General features: G+C 33.7%; 1 pseudogene; it reads left to right on the forward strand.

The window, feature by feature from the left end:
- Positions 1-5,501: 5,501 nt before the first annotated feature.
- LOC107196458 lies at positions 5,502-6,171 on the forward strand (annotated as a pseudogene).
- The last annotated feature ends 1,778 nt before the right edge of the window (positions 6,172-7,949 follow it).

Consider the following 7,949-nt stretch of genomic DNA (forward strand, 5'->3'; position numbering starts at 1 on the left):
CGAAGACTACTTAAGGAGGAATCAACAGTAGATTAGATGAAGCAGAGGATCAAATTAGCAATTTAGAAGATAAGGTAGCAGAAAATACCCAATCAGAAAAGCAATAAGAAAAAAAGATTCCCCCCAAATGAGGATAATTTAAGGAACCTTTGGGACATCAAGTGTACCAACATTTGTATCACAAGAATACCAGAGGAGAAGACAGTAAAGAATAGAAAAACTTTTTCAAGAAATAATGATGGAAAACTTTCTTAACCTGACAAAGGAAATAGACATACAAATGCAAGAAACAAAGAATTTCAAACAAGATGAACCCAAATAGGCCCACAGCAAGACACATCATAATTAAAATGCCAAAGATTAAAGACAAAGAAAGAATTTCAAAAGCAGTAAGAGAAAAACAGTTACTTACAAGGGTACTTGCATAAGACTGTCAGCTGATTCCTCAACAGAAACTTTAAAGGCCTGAAGGGACTGGCATGAAAATTAGAAGTAATGAAAAGCAAGGATCTACGACCAAGATTACTCTATCCAGCAAAGCTAACATTTAGAGTTGAAGGAAAGATAAAGAGCTTCCCAGACAAGAAAAAGCTAAGAGTTTATCAACACCAACCTGAAACTAGTATAATACTGTATGCTAACTTTAAGTTAAAAATTATTATTTAAAAGAAACGTCTTAAGAAAAACAGGAAATGAGTCCAGGTGGAAACCTGGAACTTTAGGAAGAACTGAAAAACACTGCAGATAGTTCTGTAGACAAATAGAAAACAGTATTTTTTCTATTAATTTCTTTTAAATCCACATGAATGTTTAAAGCAAAAAATATGATTCATATTTGGGCTACAAAATATGCAGTTGTAATACATATGACAACTAAAGCCAGGCAATATATAAACAGATCATAAAGTTGCACTTGTTCAGCTTTGTGTGAAATGGTAAAATATTAACTGTAAGCAAACTTTGAAAAAAAGCTAATAATATATATTGTAATCCTGAAAGCAACCACGAAAAAAAGCAGAGAGGTATAGAAAAAGCAGATGTTATAAACATAAAACATAGTAAAATGTTAGACACAGGACAATCTAATCAATAATGACACTGAAGGTAAATGGAAATTAAGTAGCCCTGTGATGACAGAAATTCTTTGAATATATTTTTAAATAGCAGGAGAGGATTCTGGGAAGATGGTAGAGTAGGAGCACTAGGAATCTTTCTCCTTACCTAAACAAAAATTGCACTGGAAGAATCTAATAGATCTATTTTGAAACTCTAATGTCTATTGAAGGCTTTCAACTTCTGGTAGAGAGGTGGACAGTAAATTGTGGTAAATTTTGGTTAATTTTAGCTCTTGCCACATGAGTAGCCATCTATCCCCTACTCCATAACCCCATGTCAGGCAACTGTCCACATGTTCCTGGAGCAGCTTGCACACACGTTGCAGGAGCCAAGATAGGCAAAATAGATCCTATCATCCAAATATTAAGGACTTATATACTGATTTCTGATTCTGAACTAAGAGATGCAAAGAGGAGACAGCCATTGTTGTTGCACCTCCCATCATTCTTGAAAGTCCCGCCCCTCTAGCTGACATGACTTCCAGGGAATTTAAAGGATGGCACTCTTCCCCTTTTCTTCATATTTATATTTTTCCCTTTTTCGGAGCCAAACATTAAATACCAGTACATTTGAAAGCAATCATGTATACGGGAAAAATTAGAAAGTTTCCATGCATGCCCATAGGAAAGTACAGGCTCATAAATAACCTAAAAAGACCTAAATTTACACCTCAGGATGATCCTCAGCAAAGAAACAGTCAATAATAATAATAATAATAATAATAATAATAATAAACCCAAACAAGAAAAAACAATCCCTGGGAAAAGAAGAGAATTTAATTTCTAGAGTTACTACATTATTAAATTCCCATATACAGTTTCGACAAAAAAGTCTGAAATCATACAAAGGAACAGGAAAGTATGACCCATTCAAAGGAAAAAATAAATCAAATGAAACCATCCCTGAAAAAGACCTGATGTCAGAACTATTAGACAAAAATCTTAAAACAATTATTTTAAAGATGCTCAAAGAACCAAAGGAAGATGTGGAGAAGGTCAAGAAAATGATGTATATTCAAAATGGAAAAATTAATAAAAAGATAGAAACTTAAAAAATTTTTTAAAATTTTTTGGCACTGAGAACCACATCAACTGAAATTTTAAAAAATCAACAGAAGGATTCAAATGGTAGATATGAACAACCAGAAGAATCTGTGAACTTGAAAATAGGACAATGGAAATTGTTAAGTATGAGGAACAGAAGAAAAAGGACTAAAGAAATATGAACAGAACCTAAGGGATCTGTGGAACACCATCAAATAGACCAACACACACATGTGGGAGTTTTAGAAGAAAGAGAGAAAGGGGTAGAAAATAAGGAAAAAAATGGCTGAAAATTATTGACAACCGATAAAAGACATTAATATAAACATCTAAGAAACTCAACAAATTCCAAGTAGGATGAATTTAAAGAGTTCACACTGAGACACATTACCAAACTGTTAAAAGACAAAGACAAAGGGAAGAGTTAGAAAGAATATTTAGGTCAGGACAAGTGATAGAGGTAGAGCAGAGATTGGGAAAGAGAACAAGGGATTTAAAAGGGAAGAAAAGAGATGTGGAAGTCGCTTGGTAATGCTTTATACCCATTACAATTATCTACACAATTAATACTGGATGGAATGGCATTCCAAAAGAAACTGGAGGTTCTTCCCCTTTACTTAAAATTTACTCTAGACTAGTTCTCCAATATTTATACTCCAATATTTATTTTTTATGTATTATAAATATAAATCGGTAGCTTTGTTGATGTAAGAAACATCCAAACCTATGGAGAATTTTAATGAGTTTATTTGAGCGAAACTGACAAAATTGCTAGGAAGCAAAAATCTCAACAGACTGAGAAAATGCTTCGGAGAATGGCAGTTTTGCATCTTATTTTATACATTAGAATCAGAGGAGGAGACATAGGAAAGTTACATGAAATCCATTGGTAGTATATTAAGGGGGCTGAAGAAAGCAAAGTGGGGAAATCTCTGGGACTGGACAAAAAGTAAAACGAGAGACACATATTTCTTTTATGTCGGCAGGTATAGGATAGTTAATAATTAACATTTATAGCACATAGAGATGGTATTTGGGAAATAAGATAACAATGAGGGGTTATGTGGTCTTGTGCTCTGATACATTGGGTGTACTCTGAGGGGTCCAGAAAAGGGAGATTACTCTGACATTCCAAGGGTATGTTATCTTTGATGCAAAAAGAAAGTAGGCTGACTTAAGGTAAAGAATGACCTTTGTCAAAGAAGCTACAGGCCTAGAATGTAACTACTCTCTGTGACTCATTTTAGGAATTTTTATGTTCAGACCACCCAATATGGTTAATTTTGGCCTCTGAGTTTGTAGAGGCCTGCCATGCTGGCCTCCCCTGAACTTGTTAGATTTAGTATGTGGCTCCTTTTTCATCCACAGCTTCAACAAAACTCATATATAAGACCCAGAGACTTCTCTCATTTTATTATGAAACCAAGGGAAGGAGTTTATTCAATAATTCCTCAGAAAAGAAATAACCAAAATATTTCCCTTTTTGAGACTATCAATAGTCTTTGAAAAACAATCCATCACCAGAGAATCACTGAAGACAGTATTCTAGCTAATATTCTTTCACTTGTTAAAAGGGGACATAGATAATTAACACTGTTGAAAATATAATTGTGAATCTGAGAGTATTCTCTAAAGGTCCTATTACAAGTTTGATGCTTAGAGACTGGGAATAGGAATACATTTGTAATTGTAAATATGTATCTGTATTTACGTGCAATGCTCAGTGGACATTATTAGAGAATCAATAGGGATTTCTTAGGAAAAGTAACACTGCTGTCGTCAAACAAGAATAGTGTTTACATAATATGGGTAAAACCCAAAGTCAACCTTGCATGAAGGGCAGAAGACTTTTTTGTCTGCTCTGGCCCTAAGCCAAACTGACTGGATATTCTTAGCCACTATCAAGCTGAGGCTGACTCATTAGAGCAAGATACTAGTGGTAATGGCTGATCTCCAAAATTTCTATAACCTTGCTCTTTGTTCATTCTGATTCATTAGCAACTTATTCTTTTCCCCTCAAATATCTAATTCTATACTCTACCACAATCCTAGGTATTCCAAAGGAATCATCTCTATTTTCTAATCTGACTTCAAAGCTGGCAACAGATTATAGTAATAGAAAACTGCTTTAGGAGTTCATGAATGCCTCTAATGGCCCCCCAAATCCCCCTGAATAATTATGCACAGTAAGTGGGACATTGGCCTGATCATGATGATTTGATATACATATATGTTGCAAAATGATTATCACAATGAGGTTAGTTAACACATCCATAATCTCACATGGTTACCACTTTTGTGTGTGTGTGTGTGGTGAGAGCTTTTAATACCTACTCTCTTAGCACTTTAGAGTTTGTAATATAGTATTGTTAACTAGAGTCACCATCCTTATTAGGTCCCCAGACTTATTCATCTTACAACTAGAAGTGTACCCTTTGGCCACCTTCACCTATTTCCTCCACCTCCACTCCTACTCCCAGCAATCACCAATCTACTCTGTTTCTGAGTTTGGTTTTATAAGATTACACATTTAAGTGAGAAAATACAGTATTTGTCTTTCTCTGTCTGATTTAATTCACTTAGCATAACATCCTTGAGGTCCATACATGTTATTGTTATTGCAAATGGCAGGATTTCCTTTTTTTTCTTTAGACTGAATAATATTACATCGTGTGTCTGTATGTGTATCATTTCTTTAACCATTCATTCATTGATAAACATTTAGGTTGTTTTCATGTCTTAGCTATTGTAAATAATACCACAGTGAACATTGGTGTGCAGGTATTTCTTTGAGATAGTGATTCCATTTCCTTTGGCTATATACCCAGAAGTGGGATTGCTGTAGTTCTATTGTAGTTCTATTTTTAATTTTTTGATGAACACTCATACTGTTTTCTACAGTGGCTATACCAATTTACATTTCTACCAACAACGTAAAAGCTTTCCCTATTCTCCATATTCTAACCAACACTTGTTGTCTTTTCAATAATAGCTATTCTAATAGGTGTGAGATATTTTGTTATGGTTTGATTTGCATTTCCCAGATGATTAGTGATTTTGAGTACCTTTCTGTGTACCCATTGGTCATTTCTGTATCAAGTTTTTCTGCCTTGGGAATTCACACAGGCATTTCTAGACTATCTTGTGTACACAATTTGTGATATTTTTTTTCTCACAGACTTGACCTACTGTTCCTGTGCTAGTTTTTGAGAGACGCATAGGATGATTATAGAAAACTTTTTTTTTCTTTTTGTACATGGAAAAATTAGAAGGGAGAATTAGATACATTCTAATTTAGAATCTCATTTCCCTATGATTTCTATCTCAGCCAAGAAGTCAGGAATGTCTCAGAAAAATCACTCCTTGACAAATGAGTTTATCCTCATAGGATTTACAGATCACACAGCACTGAACATCCTCTGATTTTGGTGTTCTTTGCCATCTATCTGACCACCATGGTGGGGAATCTTGCTCTCACGGCACTGATTTTTATGGAGCATTATCTTCATATGCCAACGTACATCTTTCTGGGTAATCTGGCTCTGATGGATTCCTGTTATTTCTGTACCATTACCCCCAAGATGTTGGAGAACTTATTTTCTGAGAACAGAATGATTTCCCTCAAGGAATGCATGTTATGATTTTACTTTCTCTGCCTTGCTGAACCTGCAGATTGCTTTCTCCTGGAGGCAATGGCTTATGATCACTATGTGGCCATATGCAGTCCACTGCAGTACCACACCATGATATAAAAAAAAAATTGTGCATTCAGATGATTATAGGGACCTTCATAGCTAGTAATCTGCATTCCAGGATTCATGGAGAGCTTCTATTAAGGTTGACGTTTTGCAGGTCTACTCAAACTGACCACATTTTTTGTGATATTCTTCCACTCCATAAACTCTCATACAGATCCTTACATCATGAAGTGATGACGTATTTTTCAAAGCCAATTCGAATCTTCACCATTGCTCCTATCTTGATCTCTTATATTTGCATCCTAAGATATTAAAGTTTTCCCACTATTTCTGGCAAATAATTTCTATGTATTAATAGTATTTTAATATTTGTTTCTGTTATTTATAATTGATAAACATTTAAATTTGATATTCTCATATATATTGATTTTGTATTATGTGATATTTTATGCTTTTTTTTTTTTTAGAATTTCTTAATCTTAGGTCTACTATTTATCAACATTTCTTTTTTTCTTCTATCTCCTCCTCCTCCTTGCTTTCCACTTCTTTTCCTTTTTCTTTCTTTCTTTTTTTTTTTGTAAGTTTAAATTTTTGCACTTCATTCTTGATTCTGCCTAGAATTTGGTAGCATATGGCATGAATAGAAGATGTAACTTTATTTGGCTTGATTCTCCAAAAATCATCCAAAGATTAATTTAACTCAAATAAACATCCAGGGAGGAATTCTTTGGAAACCTGGAAAAATAATTCTAAAATTTTTCTAAAAATTTTAATAGAACAAATAAACTTGATGTATTATATTAAAATGTATGATGAAGTTCCGATCATTAAAATAATTTGGTTTTACAGAAAGCAACAAACGAACAAATAAAACAAATTCATAGACACAGACAACAGAAGGGTGGTTACCAGAGGGATTGAGGGGTGGGGAGAGAGCAAAAGTGGTCAAATTTATGATGACAGAGGAAGATTAAACTATCAGATTATCTATAATTTATTACTCCTATATAAAATAATAAGGGCATCGCAAATCAATACAGAAAGGATTGATCAGTGAATAGTCTGAGGTAAACTGGTTAGCTGTTTATGTCTTTTGTGTTAACATTTATGTTTCTTCTCATTCCTAGATATTTTATAAACATAATTTATATTTTTTTCTTTTCCCATAGCTTAAAATTTTATATATAGCACTTTTATTCAACTGGGATTCATTTTAGAATATTGTGAAGTGAGAACTAAAATTTGGTTTTTTTTATAGCTAACCAGTTATTCAAAAGCATTTATTTACTAACTCTTCCCCTTCACTGATTTCTTATACCTCTTTTAGTTTATAACAGCCTCCTTTAGTTCATACCTCCTTTAGTTCATACACTCACAGGCAATAGCATATGCACAGAGCGTTATTTCTAGTCTGTCTAGTATGCTCAACAACAACAACAACAACAAAAACAGTTCCAATCTCTACACTTATAGTAGGAAAGAGACATTTTAAGAAGTAATTAAACTAAGAAAAAAAAAGCAAAAATGTTTTATAATGGGGTAGTTTCTTCTGTCTATAACTGTAATCTAAATGCTAGGTTTCTATATATAGAGAGATACAAGATTCTCTATTCTATTCTTTCTTTTTTATGTGACTCCACATATTTTTATGGCTTTTAATATCATCAATATGAAGATGACCCAGGATGTATATTTCCAGTTCTGACATGTCCTCTAATCTCCAGACTCATGTATTCAAATGCCAAGCAGGACATAATTATTTGACTGCCTCAAAGATGTCTTAAATTTAACATGATCAAAACAACTCTTGAATTTTCCCGTAAACATGGTTTTTCCTGGTCTTCTCTGTCTTGATGGTAGTAACATCTTTTAACCAGTTGAGCAAGGGAGAAATTAGGAGTAATCCTCCATCTCTCTGCTATCGCATCCAAACTTTCACAAAATCTATCAACTCTGCTTCTAAAATATATCTGAAATGTGCCCAAATCTCTTCACTTACACTACGTTTACATAATTCCATGCTATCATCTCTCACCTACACGTTATCAAATGCTTCAGACTATATCTCTCTGTTACTCCTTTTATAATTTGT

The sequence above is a fragment of the Pteropus alecto genome, unplaced genomic scaffold (assembly GCF_000325575.1).
Source record: "Pteropus alecto unplaced genomic scaffold, ASM32557v1 scaffold1229, whole genome shotgun sequence".
Lineage (NCBI taxonomy): Eukaryota > Metazoa > Chordata > Mammalia > Chiroptera > Pteropodidae > Pteropus > Pteropus alecto.